This window comes from Canis lupus, chromosome 3 (genome assembly GCF_003254725.2).
Source record: "Canis lupus dingo isolate Sandy chromosome 3, ASM325472v2, whole genome shotgun sequence".
Lineage (NCBI taxonomy): Eukaryota > Metazoa > Chordata > Mammalia > Carnivora > Canidae > Canis > Canis lupus.
This window is the reverse complement of record NC_064245.1, coordinates 50,532,103-50,545,516: the sequence shown is the minus strand read 5'-3', so window position 1 is coordinate 50,545,516 and position 13,414 is coordinate 50,532,103. Positions and strand designations below refer to the sequence as shown.

General features: G+C 39.9%; 1 long non-coding RNA gene across 7 annotated transcripts in view; it reads left to right on the top strand.

The window, feature by feature from the left end:
- Nucleotides 1-13,414, top strand: part of LOC125754866 (uncharacterized) — a 121,614-nt gene that overhangs the window by 102,906 nt on the left and 5,294 nt on the right. For 6 of the 7 annotated variants that reach the window (XR_007409871.1, XR_007409872.1, XR_007409867.1 and 3 more), the window contains 2 exons: nt 51-251; nt 1,171-1,313. This is a non-coding gene — a long non-coding RNA (uncharacterized LOC125754866). The remainder of the gene's footprint in view (nt 1-50; nt 252-1,170; nt 1,314-13,414) is intronic. The other variant, XR_007409868.1, reaches the window with a different exon arrangement.

Below are 13,414 nucleotides of genomic sequence, written 5' to 3'. Positions count from 1 at the left end.
CAATACCCAATTGCCTATGTAGCTAACATGTTACATCATCTCTGTTTCAGTTCAAAGTGGGATGTGTCCCAAAGGTGGTCAAGGTGCAATCAACAAAATTCAAGAATTCACAGTGTTTGAAAAATTGAAACAAAAGACATGGATAGGCCTTGCTTCCTCAATATCTTCCCGGATCTTCTTCTGAATGACTCTCTTAGCAATGTTCACTTCACTTTGGAATCTTCTCTCATACTTGTATGTACTTAAAAGAGGTATCCATGGATTTCTTTAAGGATATTCTGAATTTGGGGCACCTACATGGCTTAGTCAATTGGGCATCCAAATCTTGATTTCAGTTCAGGTCATGATCTCGGGGTCAGGAGATTGAGCCTCAGGTCAGGCTCCATGCTTGGTGTGGAGCCTCTACCTCTCCCTCTGCCCCTCCCCTCCTTTAAAAAATATGCTGAATTTGAGCTCTCCACTCATCTGCACTAACCTTCACACCCTCATTTCAAATCAGCGAGGCCTGACTGTGTTTGAAGAATTCCACGTTCTTTTCCTTTATTTTGTACACTAGAGGAAGGGAGGGTGTTCATTCAGGCCCTGCTGGTCCCAGGGAGGAAAGGACAAGGTGATAAGGTGAAAGGATCTTAGATGGTTCTCCAATAGTAATTTTTTATCAGCTCTTTTAGTATTCTGAGATCTGAGTGATAAAAGATGAGTTCTGTGTGGGCAGTGGCCCTTGCTGCCTTCCTAGTGATTAATAATCTGTTGTAGATTAATATTTTAAAAGTGTACCCAGGAATAATTCGTAGGATGAGATGGTGTTTCTTTCCTTCCTGCCATGTCCCCCTAAATATGCCAGGTGGAGCTCTGTTGTGTGGATGAGGGAAAAAAGAAAGTGCATCCTTGTATATTAGGGTCGAGTTGGTGTCCAAGCATTGGCATTATTCCTGACACAGTGATTTCATCTGGCATTTTTCTGCACTGAGCAGGAATAAGGCTACATACATCCTTAACACTCAGGCTCCACCCTTTCTTTATCATCACCTACGCTCTACTGAGTTTAAAATGAAATTAAGAAACACTACACCAATAGCCCCAGTATTGCATTTTAAGCAGTTGGCACTCTTTATGTGCTGCTGAAATGTTCATGCTAATGTGTTAACAAAATCGCATACATTACTGCAGATTTCCTGTCCCTTTAAAGTCTTGTGGTCTGCGCAGTCGCCTTGATGCCTGGCTCGCCTGCCTGGAGGAGGAAAGGTCCCTAAGTGTGCTGCTGCCTTCCTGCCCCAGAATCCTTCATCTGGCCTGGAGTCAGGATTTGCCAGGTGGGAGTTGCTGACTGGTAAGCTCATCGGGAGAGTGTGGATTGTAGGGCAGCACAGATGTCAGGACGGGTAGCATTCACTCAGAATCGTGTCTGAAAGTAATGGGCTTGGGCTTGGGCTTGGGGGTGGGGGTGAGGGTGGGGGAAGCAGCAGGGAGTGGGGTGAGTCCATTCCTAGAAGGATCTGGCTGTCTCCTCTTTGTGGTGATTGAGGAATCACTGCTATGACAAATGTGGCACAGCTTGGGGACCAAGATGGGGCCATGGCTCTGCCTCCTCTCAGCTGGTTCCCTGTGCCGTCCCTGTAAGCAACAGCCACTGAAGAGAAAACCCATTAGCAGGCTTCCCTTGGAGCGCTGGGGGCAGCAGCAGCCCCATTATCCAAATTTCTCATTCGCCCCATGCCAGTGCTCAGTGAGGCAGCCAAATGGAGCTGCCCACTTCGCTGTACCCACTCATTTGACTTATTAGTAAGATGGTAATTATGCTGAGAGGAATGAAGGGCAATGAGGGGGAGGTGACAGAAGCAATTTGTTGGTGATGGGATGACAGCCCAGGAACCTCCAAATCTGTGCCTAGGAGAGAGGGATGAGAGGAGAAGGAAGATAGATGGCAATGCGCAATCACAAGTGAACATCTCGTGTACCTTTTTAGAAACTTGCTTATAGAGAATGACCTCTATAATCAGCCCACCTACCCACATGTCCTTATGAAACAGCTACCCACATCCCCTAAATGGGCTCCTTTTAGTAAGAAAAGTGTATTGCTTATGGGTGTTTTTTGTAGACAGTTATAGCTCCCTACTCCTTTTAACTAGCTTAGTGATGTCTCTTTCTAGAGAGTTAAAGTTCAGTTTGTACTAAATTTAGACAAGCTAATATGAAGTCTTGCCCAGCAGCTGGGCCAGGTATGCAAAATGAGGAGCTTCCTTTATGCATTCACCAAGTATCTGTTGAAGACCAACTATGTACTGAATACTGTTCCAGATGCTGGGGATGCAGCAATGAATCAAATAGATGCATCTCATTGTTTACATTCCTACACAGCTTATGTGTGTGTGTTGCTTAGGGGGGAGGGGTGCAGAACATACATCAACAAATAAATAAATAATTTTAGATACCACAAAATGTGATGGTGACTTGGGATAGGTTTTTTTTTTTTTTTAAAGATCTCTTTATTTATTCACGAGAGACACACACAGAGAGGCAGAGATGTAGACAGAAGGAGAAGCAGGCTCCATGCAGGGAGCCTGATGTGGGACTCGATCCCAGGCCTCCAGGATCATGACCTGAGCCAAAGGCAGATGCTCAACCACTGAGCCACCCAGGTGCCCCAGGATGGGGGGCATTTTAGATTGTGTGATGAGGGAGTGGCTCTGTTGGTAAGGTAGTATTTTTGCTAAGAACAAAAATTTATTAGGCAGAGATCTGGAGGGTGAGGGTGGGGATAGTACACCTGAAGGAAGGCAAAGGGACATAAAAGACCCTAAGGTGGAAATGAAGTGGGCATTCTGAGCAACAGCAACAAGACAAGAGGGGCTAGAAGGAGTGCCAGCAGAAGAGGCGGTCAGGAATGATGTAGGAGGGGCAGGCGGGGATGCAATCACTGGCCATGATGAGCTGTTTAAACTTTATTCCAAGAAAATGGGGAATTACTGAAGAACTTTTATCAAAAGGTTGACATGATGAAGTTCATATTTTTGAAACATCTCTCTCATGCTGAATGGAGAATCAGTTAGAGAGGCAAGAAAGAAAATAGGAAAACCTGGGGGCCATCCTGCCAAACAACAGACATAAAAAGGCTGGCACTTAGGGGTGTCTGTGTGGCTCAGTTGGTTAAGCATCTGACTCTTGGTTTCAACTCAGGTGGTGATCTTAGAGTCACAAGATCGAGCCCCGTGTTGGGCTCTGTGCTTAGTGTGGAGTCTGGTTAAGTTTGTCTCTCCTTATCTCCTACTCTCTCTGTCTCTCAAATAAATAAATCTTTTAAAAAATTGCTAACATTCAAAGGAAACAAATGGATTTTTGGCCACCAAGAAAAGAGATACTGGCATTGCCAGCTACAGTATGCACCTATGTCACATTGGCCATTGGCCAGACATTCTGACAATGCTATTTCACTTGTTGCCTGTTAACACTACTGGGAACTCACATTTTGCAGATGGAAACTCAGAGATTTAAAGTGACTTGCCCATTGTCCCACCTGATTGTAGGTGGTAGAAACAGAATTTGAACTTGGGAGTCATATCTGAATTCCAAGTTGTCCCCACTACACCACACTTCCTCTTACTCGGGAGACACTCGTTGCCCAGCATCAGAATGGATCTGAAGTACAGGACTCCAGTGTTAGTTACTGATCTGTCCCTCAAACTTACAATAGTGCCTGGCAAATAGTATGCGTTCAGAAAAATGATGAAATGAATGGTGATAAAGCACTAACGACCTTGCTGAGTATTAATTCAGACTGCCCTGACTCTTATGCCCGCAGTAAAGGTTGGTCTTGCAAGCCAGATTGTGTCTGACGGGGAGATTAAGTAGTAGCAGGTACCCAGGAGGAGGGATACAGAGATGGGGAAGTAGGGAGGGTCAGTATGATTAGAGAAAGTTAGTATTATTAGGGAGATGACTTGCCTAGGGTCGCATCAGAGAGTAAATCAAAACTCTGCTTACTCTCTAGCCTATGAGGCTATGAGTCCTGGGAAGGAATCAAAGGACCTAAGTATGAATCCCAGAGGTGATTATCAGTAGGCCTCAGTGTCCTCACTGAAAAAGGGAAATGAGATCATCCATCCCTTGGTCGTGTAGTAAGGAATACATGAAATAATGAATGGTGAAATGCCTAAAATCAAGCACTGGCCAAATATAAGTTCTTTTTTTTTTTTTTCCAAATATAAGTTCTGATGAATATCAGCTCTCTGTTTTATCAGTATATTCTCTGATCATATCCTATTAAATTTGAATATTAGTATGTTACTCATGCAGAAGTATTGGATTCCTTAATCTGCTAAAAATATATGTGTCACTAAGAAATAGATCTTGGGCAGTTTCTTTGAAAAATATGCTATTCATCAATCCACAGAAACTCATGCATGCACTTATTAATTCAACCAATATTTTTTAGACTCTAAAAATACATGATAATTTATATTTTAGCCAACTTCTGGGGACTCAGAGAATAACACTGAGGGTTCCAAGAGGCATATATCCACAGGGCTCTTCTATGTCTTGAAGTATAATATGAAAGAGAAAAAATATATTTGAGTGGCAAGGGAGGATAGTCAAAAGTAGTCCAGGAATATGGAAACTTCTCATCTGCTGGTGGTTAATTTCCTAGCTCGCAGTGATCACTGTCCAAAGTCTAAAGGCCAGTACCTTATTTTTTTATGATTCCCAGATAGTTCTCAAGGTGTCAGAGATAATGGTCAGGTGGCCCTGCTACAGATGAATGCTGGTACCTGGTTCAAAGTGACCTCGTTGCTCTTTTAAGTATGTGACTATCTCCTTGATTTGACTATAAATTCTGTAGTAAAGGGACCAGATCTCCCTCATATGTTTATTCCTAACTATGGTTATTACAGTTAAAGCTCTGCTGATGTGGCCTAAATGTCAACGAGGGATGCCTTCTTATACCTAAGGATCTAGGAGGCTGACTTGAGACCTTTGTTTATGGATTCTGCGGAATGGATTCAAATCCATTCCATGATTTTTTTTAATTTCTGAAAAGCTTATATTAGATCCTACTTGCTCTCTTACCTGTGACCTCTTCGATACATGATATTGGTTTAGAAAAGAAATGTCGGGCAGCCAGGGTGGCTCAGTGGTTTAGTGCCGCCTGGGCCCAGGGTATGATCCTGGAGACCCAGGATCGAGTCCCATGTCAAGCTCCCTGTATGGAGCCTGCTTCTCCCTCTGCCTGTGTCTCTGCTTCTCTCTCTCTCTCTCTTTGTGTCTCTCATGAATAAATAAATAAAATCTTTAAAAAAAAAAAGTAAAAAAAGAAATGTCATGCCTTGGTAACTTTCCCAAAAGAAGATCAAACTCACCATAAAAATACACAAGACTGCAGAAGACTTTGTAAAGGAGCTGAAGGGCAAGTCGAGACAAGTAGGGGCATGGAGGGACCATAGTTCCCCAAAGCTAAGTGCAAACAAACAACCGTGTATGACTTGGTCTTTTCCTCTGAGAGTCTCTCCATTCTGGCTGATACTTGGAGCTCCTCTCTTGACCCTTTGTTCTTGAAGTCCCTTGTCCTCCATCCACTGACCCTTCCACTTCTTCCTCTCCATTCTCTACTCTTCCTCACCCTTGTCAGGGTGACAAATACACTTGTTCTCCATATTGTACTTAAAGTAGCTTTGTCTGATTCTTTGAGGCTCTTGCAGTGGTTTGTATACTAAGTGTTTAGACAAGATATTATTCCAATCAAAGACAGTTTATTGTCCTAGCAGAAATCCAGGCATTTGCTGTTAAAGTCCTTGTTGGACTTCAATCAAATTGGGCTCTTATAGGAGTTGTTCTAACCACTGTCTCTATCTGCATATCTTGCATTTCTGCCTCTGTATGTTCCAGCCAGAATGAATTCACTGACACTTCTATGTCTTTGCATGTTCTAGTTCCAAAGCCTGGAAAGGTCAACATCCACTTCCATGGATTAATCCCACTTAATATTTAAATCAGCTTAGAAGAAGGCTCCTTCAAGAAGAGGTCTCTCTTAGTGGGTAATGGCACTCTTGCCCAAAAAAATGTGGGTACTCCAGTCACACCTCTGTTAAATTCTACAATTGACTTTATCATTCATATTTCAACAGTCTGCTTACTAGCTTCTCACTCTGGCTTCTGATCACCTGATGACAAAGGCACTTTCACCTCTGAATCCCCATCTTTCCACATCGCGTGTGGTGCATAACATGCATGAAGTGACTGCCAAATGGGTGAAAGCATACATGAGTGAAGGAATGAACCAATAAATGCTGTGGTTAATGACTATCCCTATCACTGTCTGTTATAACAATGCCTCTATTTTGAAAAGAAGTAAAAACACCACAAATGTAACATTGTCTTGTTTTTCTTTTCTATTTTTTAAATTGCCACAGCTTTGACAGCAACTGGATCATTTGGTTGCAAACACTATGATGTGTTTTGGCCCTTGAATCCTATACATTATGGCATATGAAAAAAAGTCATAATTTCAAGATGATAATTTGAATGCAAACAGATGGTATTTCAGTGGTGGTGCACAGAGATTCTTGCATCTTGCAGGTCATGTTCCCCACCACCCCCCTTGGGAAAATACTGCATTTGCCATATTTCTTTCCCCACCTCCCTATCCCCACCCCTCCAGCCATATGTTTCGTAATGAGGGCACTTAAAATATCATAGAATTGGCCTATCCTCATGATATTTAAAATGTGAGATGTGACAATATCTTAACTTCAAACACATGGCTATACACGAGAAGAAAAAAAAAGCAATGGAAAGAGTTCACACCATGTTATTTTGAGTGGAGGTCGGCAAAGAGGGAGGGGGCATCATGTTAGGGATTTCAGAAAAGAGAAAAACTGGCTGCTCTGGCATAATGCATGAAAGATGGTGTTTGACGAACATGAGATCGATGTTTTTGAGAAACAGACCATCATCGGTTGGAAAATATACATTTTAATTTATAGAAGCAAAGATCTGAGCCACCTAGAGATTTTGACTGTCTGTTCTCAAGTCTGGAGAGCAGGAGAGAGAAAGGTCACCCATCTGGTTCCCTGGGTGTGATGATTCTGCTTTGCTGGGATCATCTGCCTCTGGGTCTGCCATGGGGGGAGCTTGGCTGGATCTAGCTGTGTTGGCAGCAGGTGAAATATCAGATAGAAAGATGATAAATAATAAATGGGCCCATTTTTCATATTTGGATGGAGGGAAATGTTAATGGCATTAGGAAAAGTTTCGCTCCCTTGTTCCAAGCAGCTAGGCTTTGATTATTTCAAGATTGACCATTCAATCTCCAAAGGCCTTGGTTGGTATTTCCCTCTGCCAGAATGTGAAGAAGAGCTGATCATGGTGGAGGACCTTCATGCCTCAGTTCCTTTTAGAGGTTCGGCATTTATAGTTCCAGCTGGCTTTTGAATTCCCACTTGTCGTTGGGATGAGCTTGGTACATGTTACACACTGCCTGCTTCTGGGGGAAAAAAATCCTACTGATACTTATCATACAGGGATATGAGTACCCCCAGAGGGACATAGGGATCTGCCGTGAGTATTCAAAGCCATTGAGTTAGCATGGCACATCTTCCAGTAGTATAAATTTACACCAATAATAGAAAAGAACAAATCACTTTGTATCAGAGTAAACACAGATGTGAAACAGAAGACAAAAATTCACAATTCTAGAAATAAAGCATAAACATAAAAGTTAAAACATAAACTTTAAAAAAAAAAGCTGCCAGGCTTCCTGCAAGCCTCTTTGTCTACACCTCCAAATCCCTGGGGATCTCTTCAAGGTCTCCTTTGTCATTAGGTCCACATGGGGGACTGTGGTGGAAGGATGCATGAGAGGCACCCTCCTACCATATCAATGGCTGATCAAGGAGCATCAAAAAGGAAAGAGCTCTTCTCTTTTCATCTCATTCCCCTTTACTTATCTTTAGGACAAATATTAGGGCATGCTCCCTGTCTTCAAGGGACTGACCCTCATTTGGAATTGGAGCTTTGTAGTAGGAAGTGTGGAGACAGAGGAGTACCTCTTGGACACCTTACTAACTAGTGGTTTGAAGAACCAATGCCTGTTCCTGAGCTCAGAGGAATGAGTTCCTTTAGTGGCAAGGGACATATTCAGTGACATGAATCTCACCATTGGTCATAATCACTAATTGCAGATAGACCTAGACACCTATTTTGTAACTTAGCTATTATTCTTCAGTTGAAAATTAATTGGGGAAGAATTATTTCAGAAGGGTGATCATTGAGATGTCAGGCTCAGGACCTCACTGCAGAAATTCTGCTCCTGTTCTCTCCTCTGCAAGCTCAGTTTTCTTCATCTCCTTATCTCTGGCAATGGTAACACAGCCAACCCAATTATCCAGGCTTGAAACGTCATATTTAATTACCTTGTGTCTCCCATACACGTTTCCTCTGTTCTGGTCCCACAGCTCATCATCTGTTTTAGTTCATTAGATTCTAGGTTTGGTCCCTTCGAATTCTCTTTGCATCCATCTTCCACACTGATGTCAGAATGATTTTTCTTAATTACCATTTAATTTCTTAATTATCAATCTGATCGTGGTAATCAGTGGTTCCTCGTTGCCTACCAAATAAAACATACGCTCTTTTGCTTTGCCACAAAGGACACGATCTCTGTAATGTGTCTCCCTCTCCTTACCTCCCTCCCCGTTCCTGTACTCAGAGCAGAGAGTACTAATTTCCATCCTCTGAAATGCTTGCCCTATTTTGCCAACGTGCCTTTTTTTAAGTCTTCCTGGTGTGTCCTCTTCTACTGGTTCTACTTAACAGCATTCTGGAGGCCTTCAAAGAAGTTTTTCCTGGTAATCTCAGCCCATAATGTCCTAGTCTCTTAGGAAGTGGAATGCTTTGAATATAGTAGATGCTTAATAAATATTTGTTGGGTGAGTGATTGGATTTCCTAAGTAAGACAATAAATAGAAGCTTTTTAGATTTGTATTAATATCCCAAGCAACACAATATCACTTACAGAATGAATTGTTTGCTTTTAAATGCTGCCTGAAAGATAGATTAATTGCCCTGTGTGGGATTAAACTGCATAGCAGAGAGGTGAGGCTTCAGACACAGAGTGGGAAACTAGTTTAAACTCATAAATTAAAAATTCTAAAAAAGAAATGCTGCTTTCTGGAACAGGTATGCCTGCTTTCTATAGTCAAGTTCAAGCTCAGTTCAAATCCTAGATATCTGTCAGAAACAATGTTGTTTTCAACATGACTGTTGTGGAAGCCGATGCCGGCGTTTTTCTCCAGGTTGGAGTGAACTCTGGTTTCCATGGGGGCATCAAATCAAGTCATCCTGGAGAATAAACTGGCAGGCCGAGAGAGCTTGGTTTTCTGTACAGTAACTAGTGTTAGGGAAAGGCACTTAAAACCAAGTACAGGCTGTCTATTTCCAGTACTTGAAGAGAGCAGAAGAGGTCTGGCCTGAAGTTAAGTCACAGCTGCTGATACAACTAAATAAAAATGAATAGAAGCTATAATGCATGACTGTTGGTTGAAAGCATTTTTTTAAATAAATTAATGAAAGTCCATATTTACTCACATTCATTTTAACCTAATGTCCTATTTCTGTTCATCTAAAATACCATGAGAAATGTTGGCATTTGTCCCTAAGCCCTTCTTGACTGTGACAGTTCCTTAGACATTCCTTTGTTTCTGAAGACCTTGACAATTTTAAGGATTCATGGTTAGATATTTTGTAGAATATGTCTTTTTGGATGCAGCTGATGTTTTTGTAGGTGGGGGTTACATGTTTCGAGGAAGAAGGACCGCATCCATCTTATGTCAGGGCTATTTCCTATACATGTGACTTATCCCTGATATGTTAACCTTGACCACCTGGCTGAGGTAGGATTCCTGAACTTTTTCCACTGTAAAGTTATTCTATTTTACCAGTTTCTGTACTGTATTCACTCAAAGGAAATCACTGTGCACATTCTACACTTAGAGAATGAGGGAGTAATTTTATTTTATTTCCTTGAAGGTGGAGTAGCCACCGAATTCTTTGAAATTCTTCCACATTAAAAAAAAAAAAACAAAAAGAAATTCTTCCACATGGAAGATTTGTCTATTCACTTTATTTAATCATATATCTATTTATTCAATCATTTATTTATATCAATGTAGACTTGTACGTTTATTTTGTATTGTGGGATGGAAAATGGCATTAGAAACCAGTATCTAGGTGCTAAGTGCTTGTCACTATGAGGCTGTCGTTGCTTCTAGGCTTTCTGGTTGTTAAAGCAAGGAAATCTAGGTGTGTGTATTCACCTGTATATATGTATCTACCTGCAAATATTTCTATATATGACCATATTTATCTGTGAGCTAGATATGAATTCATATGGGTGTCTCCAACTGTGACATATTCCCAAATGGGTCACTCCAGGCTCATCTCCTTATTTATCTATAACCTACCACTCTCTAATAGTGAGAAACATGCTTCCTACCATTTGACATTCATTGTTTAAATTGATTAATGTCAATATATATCTTTAATGCTTTTAGAAATATTAATCTATATTTCCATGAGATACATTTTTATCAATTAGAGTGAATTGCTATGGGCATATCCTTTTGTTTTTAGTCTTATAGACTCCACTCATTTCTAAAGTGACTTAGGTCAACACGTTTTCCTGAACTTTTCAGAGAGGTTGTTTCATATATGTGTAATAGTCATATTATGTTGTCACTATCTGCTTTCCATGCTTGGATCCCCCAACGCTCCTCCATACCCTTTTATTTTTGCATGCATTAATATTCACTCTTCGTGCTGCATTCCTTGCTACTACTGATCTATTTACCATCCTTGTAGTTTAGCTTTTACCCATGTCATATAATTGCAATCATAAAATACGTAACCTTTTCAGATTGGCTTCCTTCACTTAGTAACATACATTTAAAGTTCAACCTTGTTTTTGTTCATCTGTGTATTCCTGGGTTGAAAGCTCCTGCCTTCATATTATTGAACAATATTCCATTCTATGATTTACCACAATTATTATCCATTTTTAAAAATTTACTTATTTGAGAGAGAGAGTGCGAGTGTGTAAGTGGAAGGAGAGGGGCAGAGGGAGAGGGCGAGTGGATTCCCAAGCAGACTCCCCACTGAACATGAGGACCCCACTAGGGGCTCCATCCCAGGAACTTGAGATCATGACATGAGCTGAGAAACTGAGAGTTGGATGCTCAACCCACTGAGCCACACAGGTACCCCTGAAGGACATTTTGATTACTTACAGCTTTTGGTCGTTATGAATAAGACTTCGATAAACATTTTTGTACAGTTTTATGAATATAAGTTTTCAAATCAATTGATCAAATACCTGTGTTCACAATTGCTGGATTGTATTGTAATACCATGCTTTAGCTTTATGAGAAAAGTGCCAAACTGTCTTCCAAGTAACTGTATATTTTGCATTCCAACAACAATGATTTAAGAGTTCCTGTTGCTCTGTATTCTCACCAGTAGTTGGTATTCTAATTGAATTATAGCCATTCTATTAGGTAAGAAGTGGAATCTTATTGTTTTTGTGTTTCCTCGGTGACAATGTTGAGCAGTTTTTCATATGTTTATTTGCCTTCTGCACCTTTTCTTTGCTGAGGTATCCAGTCAAATCTTTTGCTTATTTTTTAATTGGAATGCTTTCTTTTCTTATGATTAAGTTTTAGGAGGTTTTAGGGGATTTTGGAGGGGGGTGTATGTTCGATATAAGTCCTTTATCAGATAGGTCTTTTGCAAATATTTTCTCCCAGCCTGTGCCTGTCTTTCCCCGCCAGTTTTATTGAGCTATAATTGACATATACCATTGTGTAAGTTTAAGGTGTACAGCATAATGGTTTGACATATATATTGTAAAATTATTGTTGTAGTAAGTTTAGTTAGCATCTGTCAACTAATGTAGATAAAATAAAGAAAGGAAAAAAATTTCCTTGTGATGAGAGCTCTTAGGATTTACTCTTAACAACTTCTGCATATACCATATAGCAATGTTAACTGTAGCCACCATGCTGTATATTAACTCCTCAGTATTTACTTATAACTAGAAATTTGTACCTTTGATCTCCTTCCTTCAATTCCCCCTCCCCCCAACTCCCACCTCTGGAAACCACATATCTGATCTCTTTCTATGAGTTGATTTTTGTATGTGTGGTTTTGGTTTTATTTGTTTTAGATTTTCTATATGAATGAGACCATACCATATTTGTATGGTATCAAATCATTTCTCTGATTTATTTCACTTAGCTAATGCCCTCAAGATCTGTTGAAAATTTTTGTCACAAATGGCAGGATTCTATTCTATTTTATGACTGAATAATACTAAACTATAAATATATATTACAACTTCTTTATCCATTCCTCTGTCCGTAGGCGCTTAGATTGTTTCCATGTCTTGGAGATTGTAAAAAACTCCACTATGAACATGAGAATGCAGGTATCTTTTCCAGTTAGTGTTTTCATTTACTTTGGATATATTCCCAGAAGTGAGATTGTTGGATCTCTAGGTATTCCTACGTTTAATTTTTTGAGGATCCTCCATATTGTTTCCCATAGTGGCAATACCAGTTCACAGTCACACTGACAGTGCACACAGTTCCCCTCTTATCCACATCCTCATCAGCCTTTGTTACCTCTTGTCTTTTCATAGATGGGTACCTGCCTTTTCTGTTCCTTCACAGTGTCTCAGAGTAGTTTACAATTTCAGTAAGGTCCACCTTAGTGCTCTCATGAGTTGTGTTATTTATCTTGTATTTGAAAATGTAGCATGAAACATCATGTCTATTTTCTCCTATATTTTCTTTGTATAAAATTTTTACTATTTTTTTTGCATCTTACATTTCAGTCAATGATCTATTCTGAATTATTTTTTTAAGTTGTAAGGTTTATATCTGGATTCTGGATTTCTTGTTTTGTTTTGTTTACATATGAACACCCAATTGTTCTAGGACCTGTTATTGAAAATATTTTGCACACCTGGAATAAATCCCATGTCATCATGGTGCATAGTTCTTTCAGACATTGTTGGATTTGGCTTGCTAATATTTTTTGAGGATATTTGTATCTATGTTTATGAAAGATATATCTACAGGTTTTTTTCCTCCTAATATCTTTAATTGGTTTTGGTATTAGAGTAATGCTGTCTTAGTAGAATGAGTTAGGAATTTTTTTCTCTGATTTTATTTGTTGAAAGTAATCATGAAGAATTGTATTACTTCTCCCCGAAATGTTGGTACAATGTCTATCAGACTAGTATTTATGATATGTTTTTCATTTATGATATTGGTAATTTGTGTCTCTTTTCTTTCTTCATTGTTTAACCCAAACTGATGTTATCAATTTTATTGATATTTTTTGAAAAATATCTTTAGTTTCATTG